Raw genomic sequence first — 10,687 nt, 5'->3', positions numbered from 1 at the left:
AGAGGATAACACCGGTTAGGTCTGGGTTAGGTCTGGGTTATGCCCGCATCTGGCTCATGATTTTGCCTTCTTCGCATACTTGTTGGCCAGATCCTGGGTTTTTTTCGGGTTTGAATAACGCAGTAATGTGGTACCACACTGAAGCAGTCAATTAAACCTGGTTTCGATCAATATTTTAGAGGATAACACCGGTTAGGTCTGGGTTAGGTCCGGGATATGCCCGCATCTGGCTCATGATTTTGCCTTCTTCGCATACTTGTTGGCCAGATCCTGGGTTTTTTCCGTGTTTGAATCACGTAGTAATGTGGTAACACACTGAAGCAGTCAATTGAACCTGGTTTCGATCAATATTTCAGAGGATAACACCGGTTAGGTCTGGGTTAGGTCTGGGAAATGCGCGCATCTGGCTTATACTTTCGCCTTTTTCGCAAACTTGTTGGCCAGATCCTGGGTTTGTTTCGTGTTTGAATCACGTAGTAATGTGGTAGCACACTGAAGCAGTCAATTAAACCTGGTTTCGATCAATATTTTCGAGGATAACACCGGTTAGGTCTGGGTTAGGTCTGGGTTATGCCCGCATCTGGCTCATGATTTTGCCTTCTTCGCATACTTGTTGGCCAGATCCTGGGTTTTTTTCGTGTTCGAATAACGCAGTAATGTGGTACCACACTGAAGCAGTCAAGTAAACCTGGTTTCGATCAATATTTTAGAGGATAACGCCGTTAGGTCTGGGTTAGGTCTGGGAAATGCGCGCATCTGGCTTATACTTTCGCCTTCTTCGCATACTTGTTGGCCAGATCCTGGGTTTTTCCGTGTTTGAATCACGTAGTAATGTGGTACCACACTGAGGCAGTCAATTAAACCTGGTTTCGACGAATATTTTAGAGGATAACACCGGTTAGGTCTGGGTTAGGTCTGGGTTATGCCCGCATCTGGCTCATGATTTTGCCTTCTTCGCATACTTGTTGGCCAGATCCTGGGTTTTTTTCGTGTTTGAATCACGTAGTAATGTGGTAATACACTGAAGCAGTCAATTAAACCTGGTTTCGATCAATATTTTAGAGGATAACACCGGATAGGTCTGGGTTAGGGCTGGGATATGCCCGCATCTGGCTCATGATTTTGCCTTCTTCGCATACTTGTTGGCCAGATCCTGGGTATTTTTCGTGTTTGAATCACGTAGTAATGTGGTAACACACTGAAGCAGTCAATTAAACCTGGTTTCGATCAATATTTTAGAGGATAACACCGGTTAGGTCTGGGTTAGGTCTGGGTTATGCCCGCATCTGGCTCATGATTTTGCCTTCTTCGCATACTTGTTGGCCAGATCCTGGGTTTTTTTCGTGTTTGAATCACGTAGTAATGTGGTAATACACTGAAGCAGTCAATTAAACCTGGTTTCGATCAATATTTCAGAGGATAACACCGGTTAGGTCTGGGTTAGGTCTGGGTTATGCCCGCATCTGGCTCATGATTTTGCCTTCTTCGCATACTTGTTGGCCAGATCCTGGGTATTTTTCGTGTTTGAATCACGTAGTAATGTGGTAACACACTGAAGCAGTCAATTAAACCTGGTTTCGATCAATATTTTAGAGGATAACACCGGTTAGGTCTGGGTTAGGTCTGGGATTTGCGCGCATCTGGCTTATACTTTCGCCTTTTTCGCATACTTGTTGGCCAGATGCTGGGTATTGTCCGTGTTTGAAACACGTAGTAATGTGGTAGCACACTGAAGCAGTCAATTAAACCTGGTTTCGATCAATATTTCAGAGGATAACGCCGGTTAGGTCTGGGTTAGGTCTGGGAAATGCGCGCATCTGGCTTATACTTTCGCCTTCTTCGCATACTTGTTGGCCAGATCCTGGGTTTTTCCGTGTTTGAATCACGTAGTAATGTGGTACCACACTGAGGCAGTCAATTAAACCTGGTTTCGACGAATATTTTAGAGGATAACACCGGTTAGGTCTGGGTTAGGTCTGGGTTATGCCCGCATCTGGCTCATGATTTTGCCTTCTTCGCATACTTGTTGGCCAGATCCTGGGTTTTTTTCGTGTTTGAATCACGTAGTAATGTGGTAATACACTGAAGCAGTCAATTAAACCTGGTTTCGATCAATATTTTAGAGGATAACACCGGTTAGGTCTGGGTTAGGTCTGGGTTATGCCCGCATCTGGCTCATGATTTTGCCTTCTTCGCATACTTGTTGGCCAGATCCTGGGTATTTTTCGTGTTTGAATCAGGTAGTAATGTGGTAACACACTGAAGCAGTCAATTAAACCTGGTTTCGATCAATATTTCAGAGGATATCACCGGTTAGGTCTGGGTTAGGTCTGGGAAATGCGCGCATCTGGCTTATACTTTCGCCTTTTTCGCAAACTTGTTGGCCAGATCCTGGGTTTTTTTCGTGCTTGAATCACGTAGTAATGTGGTAACACACTGAAGCAGTGAATTAAACCTGGTTTCGATCAATATTTTAGAGGATAACACCGGTTAGGTCTGGGTTAGGTCTGGGTTATGCCCGCATCTGGCTCATGATTTTGCCTTCTTCGCATACTTGTTGGCCAGATCCTGGGTTTTTTTCGTGTTTGAATCACGTGGTAATGTGGTAACACACTGAAGCTGTCAATTAAACCTGGTTTCGATCAATATTTTAGAGGATAACGCCGGTTAGGTCTGGGTTAGGTCTGGGAAATGCGCGCATCTGGCTTATACTTTCGCCTTTTTCGCAAACTTGTTGGCCAAATCCTGGGTTTTTTTCGTGTTTGAATCACGTAGTAATGTGGTAACACACTGAAGCAGTCAATTAAACCTGGTTTCGATCAATATTTTAGAGGATAACACCGGTTAGGTCTGGGTTAGGTCTGGGTTATGCCCGCATCTGGCTCATGATTTTGCCTTCTTCGCATACTTGTTGGCCAGATCCTGGGTTTTTTTCCGTGTTTGAATCACGTAGTAATGTGGTAACACACTGAAGCAGTCAATAAAACCTGGTTTCGATCAATATTTTAGAGGATAACACTGGTTAGGTCTGGGTTAGGTCTGGGATTTGCGCGCATCTGGCTTATACTTTCGCCTTTTTCGCAAGCTTGTTGGCCAGATCCTGGGTATTTGCCGTGTTTGAAACACGCAGTAATGTGACACCACACTGAAGCAGTCAATTAAACTTGGTTTCGATCAATATTTTAGAGGATAACGCCGGTTAGGTCTGGGATAGGTCTGGGAATTGCGCGCATCTGGCTTATACTTTCGCCATCAACGCATACTTGTTGGCCAGATCCTGGGTTTTTTTCGTGTTTGAATCACGTAGGAATGTGGTAACACACTGAAGCAGTCAACTAAACCTGGTTTCGATCAATATTTTAGAGGATAACACCGGTTAGGTCTGGGTTAGGTCCGGGATATGCCGGCATCTGGCTCATGATTTTGCCTTCTTCGCATACTTGCTGGCCAGATCCTGGGTTTTTTTCGTGTTTGAATCACGTAGTAATGTGATAACACACTGAAGCAGTCAATTAAACCTGGTTTCGATCAATATTTTAGAGGATAACACCGGTTAGGTCTGGGTTAGGTCTGGGATTTGCGCGCATCTGGCTTATACTTTTGCCTTTTTCGCATACTTGTTGGCCAGATGCTGGGTATTGTCCGTGTTTGAAACACGTAGTAATGTGGTAGCACACTGAAGCAGTCAATTAAACCTGGTTTCGATCAATATTTCAGAGTATAACACCGGTTAGGGCTGGGTTCGGTCTGGGATATGCGCGCATCTGGCTTATACTTTCGCCTTTTTCGCAAACTTGTTGGCCAGATGCTGGGTATTTTCCGTGTTTGAAACACGTAGTAATGTGGTAACACACTGAAGCAGTCAATTAAACCTGGTTTCGATCAATATTTTAGAGGATAACGCCGGTTAGGTCCTGGGTTAGGTCTGGGAAATGCGCGCATCTGGCTTATACTTTCGCCTTTTTCGCAAACTTGTTGGCCAGATCCTGGGTTTTTTTCGTGTTTGAATCACGTAGTAATGTGGTAACACACTGAAGCAGTCAATTAAACCTGGTTTCGATCAATATTTTAGAGGATAACACCGGTTAGGTCTGGGTTAGGTCTGGGTTATGCCCGCATCTGGCTCATGATTTTGCCTTCTTCGCATACTTGTTGGCCAGATCCTGGGTTTTTTCCGTGTTTGAATCACGTAGTAATGTGGTAACACACTGAAGCAGTCAATTAAACCTGGTTTCGATCAATATTTCAGAGGATAACACCGGTTAGGTCTGGGTTAGGTCCGGGATATGCCCGCATCTGGCTCATGATTTTGCCTTCTTCGCATACTTGTTGGCCAGATCCTGGGTTTTTTTCGTGTTTGAATCACGTAGTAAAGTGCTACCACACTGAGGCAGTCAATTAAACCTGGTTTCGATCAATATTTCAGAGGATAACGCCGGTTAGGTCTGGGTTAGGTCTGGGAAATGCGCGCATCTGGCTTATACTTTCGCCTTCTTCGCATACTTGTTGGCCAGATCCTGGGGTTTTTCCGTGTTTGAATCACGTAGTAATGTGGTACCACACTGAGGCAGTTAATTAAACCTGGTTTCGACGAATATTTTAGAGGATAACACCGGTTAGGTCTGGGTTAGGTCTGGGTTATGCCTGCATCTGGCTCATGATTTTGCCTTCTTCGCATACTTGTTGGCCAGATCCTGGGTTTTTTTCGTGTTTGAATCACGTAGTAATGTGGTACCACACTGAGGCAGTCAATTAAACCTGGTTTCGATCAATATTTCAGAGGATAACGCCGGTTAGGTCTGGGTTAGGTCTGGGATATGCGCGCATCTGGCTTATACTTTCGCCTTTTTCGCAAACTTGTTGGCCAGATCCTGGGTATTTTCCGTGTTTGCAACACGTAGTAATGTGGTAACACACTGAAGCAGTCAATTAAACCTGGTTTCGACCAATATTTCAGAGGATAACACCGGTTAGGTCTGGGTTAGGTCTGGGATATGCGCGCATCTGGCTTATACTTTCGCCTTTTTCGCATACTTGTTGGCTAGATCCTGGGTTTTTTTTCGGGTTTGAATAACGCAGTAATGTGGTAACACACTGAAGCAGTCAATTAAACCTGGTTTCGATCAATATTTCAGAGGATAACACCGGTTAGGTCTGGGTTAGGTCCGGGATATGCCCGCATCTGGCTCATGATTTTGCCTTCTTCGCATACTTGTTGGCCAGATCCTGGGTTTTTTTCGTGTTTGAATCACGTAGTAAAGTGCTACCACACTGAGGCAGTTAATTAAACCTGGTTTCGATCAATATTTTAGAGGATAACACCGGTTAGGTCTGGGATAGGTCCGGGATATGCCCGCATCTGGCTCATGATTTTGCCTTCTTCGCATACTTGTTGGCCAGATCCTGGGTTTTTTCCCTGTTTGAATCACGTAGTAATGTGGTAACACACTGAAGCAGTCAATTAAACCTGGTTTCGATCAATATTTCAGAGGATAACATCGGTTAGGTCTGGGTTAGGTCTGGGAAATGCGCGCATCTGGCTTATACTTTCGCCTTTTTCGCTAACTTGTTGGCCAGATCCTGGGTTTTTTTCGTGTTTGAATCACCGTAGTAATGTGGTAACACACTGAAGCAGCCAATTAAACCTGGTTTCGATCAATATTTTCGAGGATAACACCGGTTAGGTCTGGGATAGGTCTGGGTTATGCCCGCATCTGGCTCATGATTTTGCCATCTTCGCATACTTGTTGGCCAGATCCTGGGTTTTTTCCGTGTTTGATCACGTAGTAATGTAGTAACACACTGAAGCAATCAATAAAACCTGGTTTCGATCAATATTTTAGAGGATAACACCGGTTAGGTCTGGGTTAGGTCTGGGATTTGCGCGCATCTGGCTTATACTTTCGCCTCTTTCGCAAACTTGTTGGCCAGATCCTGGGTTTTCTTCGTGTTTGAATCATGTAGTAATGTGGTAACACACTGAAGCAGTCAATTAAACCTGGTTTCGATCAATATTTTAGAGGATAACACCGGTTAGGTCTGGGTTAGGTCTGGGTTATGCCCGCATCTGGCCCATGATTTTGTCTTCTTCGCATACTTGTTGGCCAGATCCTGGGTTTTTTTCGTGTTTGAATCACGTAGTAATGTGGTAATACACTGAAGCTGTCAATAAAACCTGGTTTCGATCAATATTTTAGAGGATAACACCGATTAGGTCTGGGTTAGGTCTGGGTTATGCCCGCATCTGGCTCATGATTTTGCCTTCCTCGCATACTTGTTGGCCAGATCCTGGGTTTTTTTCGTGTTTGAATCACGTAGTAATGTGGTAACACACTGAAGCAGTCAATTAAACCTGGTTTCGATCAATGTTTCAGAGGATAACACCGGTTAGGTCTGGGTTAGGTCTGGGATATGCGCGCATCTGGCTTATACTTTCACCTTTTTCGCAAACTTGTTGGCCAGATCCTGGGGTTTTTCCGTGTTTGAATCACGTAGTAATGTGGTAACACACTGAAGCAGTCAATTAAACCCGGTTTCGATCAATATTTCAGAGGATAACACCGGTTAGGTCTGGGTTAGGTCTGGGATATGCGCGCATCTGGCTTATACTTTCGCCTTTTTCGCAAACTTGTTGGCTGGATCCTGGGTTTTTTTCCGGTTTGAATAACGCAGTAATGTGGTACCACACTGAAGCAGTCAATTAAACCTGGTTTCGATCAATATTTTAGAGGATAACGCCGGTTAGGTCTGGGTTAGGTCTGGGAAATGCGCGCATCTGGCTTATGCTTTCGCCTTCTTCGCATACTTGTTGGCCAGATCCTGGGGTTTTTTCGTGTTTGAATCACGTAGTAATGTGGTAACACACTGAAACTGTCAATAAAACCTGGTTTCGATCAATATTTTAGAGGATAACGCCGGTTAGGTCTGGGTTAGGTCTGGGAAATGCGCGCATCTGGCTTATACTATCGCCTTTTTCGCAAACTTGTTGGCCAGATCCTGCGTTTTTTTCGTGTTTGAATTACGTAGTAATGTGGTAACACACTGAAGCAGTCAATCAAACCTGGTTTCGATCAATATTTTAGAGGATAACACCGGTTAGGTCTGGGTTAGGTCTGGGTTATGCCCGCATCTGGCTCATGATTTTGCCTTCTTCGCATACTTGTTAGCCAGATCCTGGGTTTTTTCCGTGTTTGAATCACGTAGTAATGTGGTAACACACTGAAGCAGTCAATTAAACCTGGTTTCGATCAATATTTCAGAGGATAACACCGGTTAGGTCTGGGTTAGGTCCGGGATATGCCCGCATCTGGCTCATGATTTTGCCTTCTTCGCATACTTGTTGGCCAGATCCTGGGTTTTTTTCGTGTTTGAATCACGTAGTAAAGTGCTACCACACTGAGGCAGTCAATTAAACCTGGTTTCGATCAATATTTCAGAGGATAACGCCGGTTAGGTCTGGGTTAGGTCTGGGAAATGCGCGCATCTGGCTTATACTTTCGCCTTCTTCGCATACTTGTTGGCCAGGTCCTGGGTTTTTTCCGTGTTTGAATCACGTAGTAATGTGGTACCACACTGAGGCAGTTAATTAAACCTGGTTTCGACGAATATTTTAGAGGATAACACCGGTTAGGTCTGGGTTAGGTCTGGGTTATGCCCGCATCTGGCTCATGATTTTGCCTTCTTCGCATACTTGTTGGCCAGATCCTGGGTTTTTTTCGGGATTGAATAACGCAGTAATGTGGTACCACACTGAAGCAGTCAATTAAACCTGGTTTCGATCAATATTTTGGAGGATAACACCGGTTAGGTCTGGGTTAGGTCCGGGATATGCCCGCATCTGGCTCATGATTTTGCCTTCTTCGCATACTTGTTGGCCAGATCCTGGGTTTTTTCCGTGTTTGAATCACGTAGTAATGTGGTAACACACTGAAGCAGTCAATTGAACCTGGTTTCGATCAATATTTCAGAGGATAACACCGGTTAGGTCTGGGTTAGGTCTGGGAAATGCGCGCATCTGGCTTATACTTTCGCCTTTTTCGCAAACTTGTTGGCCAGATCCTGGGTTTGTTTCGTGTTTGAATCACGTAGTAATGTGGTAGCACACTGAAGCAGTCAATTAAACCTGGTTTCGATCAATATTTTCGAGGATAACACCGGTTAGGTCTGGGTTAGGTCTGGGTTATGCCCGCATCTGGCTCATGATTTTGCCTTCTTCGCATACTTGTTGGCCAGATCCTGGGTTTTTTTCGTGTTCGAATAACGCAGTAATGTGGTACCACACTGAAGCAGTCAAGTAAACCTGGTTTCGATCAATATTTTAGAGGATAACGCCGGTTAGGTCTGGGTTAGGTCTGGGTTATGCCCGCATCTGGCTCATGATTTTGCCTTCTTCGCATACTTGTTGGCCAGATCCTGGGTTTTTTTCGTGTTCGAATAACGCAGTAATGTGGTACCACACTGAAGCAGTCAAGTAAACCTGGTTTCGATCAATATTTTAGAGGATAACGCCGGTTAGGTCTGGGTTAGGTCTGGGAAATGCGCGCATCTGGCTTATACTTTCGCCTTCTTCGCATACTTGTTGGCCAGATCCTGGGTTTTTCCGTGTTTGAATCACGTAGTAATGTGGTACCACACTGAGGCAGTCAATTAAACCTGGTTTCGACGAATATTTTAGAGGATAACACCGGTTAGGTCTGGGTTAGGTCTGGGTTATGCCCGCATCTGGCTCATGATTTTGCCTTCTTCGCATACTTGTTGGCCAGATCCTGGGTTTTTTTCGTGTTTGAATCACGTAGTAATGTGGTAATACACTGAAGCAGTCAATTAAACCTGGTTTCGATCAATATTTTAGAGGATAACACCGGTTAGGTCTGGGTTAGGGCTGGGTTATGCCCGCATCTGGCTCATGATTTTGCCTTCTTCGCATACTTGTTGGCCAGATCCTGGGTATTTTTCGTGTTTGAATCACGTAGTAATGTGGTAACACACTGAAGCAGTCAATTAAACCTGGTTTCGATCAATATTTTAGAGGATAACACCGGTTAGGTCTGGGTTAGGTCTGGGTTATGCCCGCATCTGGCTCATGATTTTGCCTTCTTCGCATACTTGTTGGCCAGATCCTGGGTTTTTTTCGTGTTTGAATCACGTAGTAATGTGGTAATACACTGAAGCAGTCAATTAAACCTGGTTTCGATCAATATTTTAGAGGATAACACCGGTTAGGTCTGGGTTAGGTCTGGGTTATGCCCGCATCTGGCTCATGATTTTGCCTTCTTCGCATACTTGTTGGCCAGATCCTGGGTATTTTTCGTGTTTGAATCACGTAGTAATGTGGTAACACACTGAAGCAGTCAATTAAACCTGGTTTCGATCAATATTTCAGAGGATAACACCGGTTAGGTCTGGGTTAGGTCTGGGAAATGCGCGCATCTGGCTTATACTTTCGCCTTTTTCGCAAACTTGTTGGCCAGATCCTGGGTTTTTTTCGTGTTTGAATCACGTAGTAATGTGGTAACACACTGAAGCAGTCAATTAAACCTGGTTTCGATCAATATTTTAGAGGATAACACTGGTTAGGTCTGGGTTAGGTCTGGGATTTGCGCGCATCTGGCTTATACTTTCGCCTTCTTCGCAAACTTGTTGGCCAGATCCTGGGTATTTGCCGTGTTTGAAACACGCAGTAATGTGACACCACACTGAAGCAGTCAATTAAACCTGGTTTCGATCAATATTTTAGAGGATAACGCCGGTTAGGTCTGGGATAGGTCTGGGAATTGCGCGCATCTGGCTTATACTTTCGCCATCAACGCATACTTGTTGGCCAGATCCTGGGTTTTTTTCGTGTTTGAATCACGTAGGAATGTGGTAACACACTGAAGCAGTCAACTAAACCTGGTTTCGATCAATATTTTAGAGGATAACACCGGTTAGGTCTGGGTTAGGTCCGGGATATGCCGGCATCTGGCTCATGATTTTGCCTTCTTCGCATACTTGTTGGCCAGATCCTGGGTTTTTTTCGTGTTTGAATCACGTAGTAATGTGATAACACACTGAAGCAGTCAATTAAACCTGGTTTCGATCAATATTTTAGAGGATAACACCGGTTAGGTCTGGGTTAGGTCTGGGATTTGCGCGCATCTGGGTTATACTTTCGCCTTTTTCGCATACTTGTTGGCCAGATGCTGGGTATTGTCCGTGTTTGAAACACGTAGTAATGTGGTAGCACACTGAAGCAGTCAATTAAACCTGGTTTCGATCAATATTTCAGAGGATAACGCCGGTTAGGTCTGGGTTAGGTCTGGGAAATGCGCGCATCTGGCTTATACTTTCGCCTTCTTCGCATACTTGTTGGCCAGATCCTGGGTTTTTCCGTGTTTGAATCACGTAGTAATGTGGTACCACACTGAGGCAGTCAATTAAACCTGGTTTCGACGAATATTTTAGAGGATAACACCGGTTAGGTCTGGGTTAGGTCTGGGTTATGCCCGCATCTGGCTCATGATTTTGCCTTCTTCGCATACTTGTTGGCCAGATCCTGGGTTTTTTTCGTGTTTGAATCACGTAGTAATGTGGTAATACACTGAAGCAGTCAATTAAACCTGGTTTCGATCAATATTTTAGAGGATAACACCGGTTAGGTCTGGGTTAGGTCTGGGTTATGCCCGCATCTGGCTCATGATTTTGCCTT

The sequence above is a fragment of the Colletes latitarsis genome, unplaced genomic scaffold (assembly GCF_051014445.1).
Source record: "Colletes latitarsis isolate SP2378_abdomen unplaced genomic scaffold, iyColLati1 scaffold0023, whole genome shotgun sequence".
NCBI lineage: Eukaryota > Metazoa > Arthropoda > Insecta > Hymenoptera > Colletidae > Colletes > Colletes latitarsis.
The sequence above is the reverse complement of the archived record's forward strand: the minus strand, read 5'-3'. Positions refer to the sequence as shown.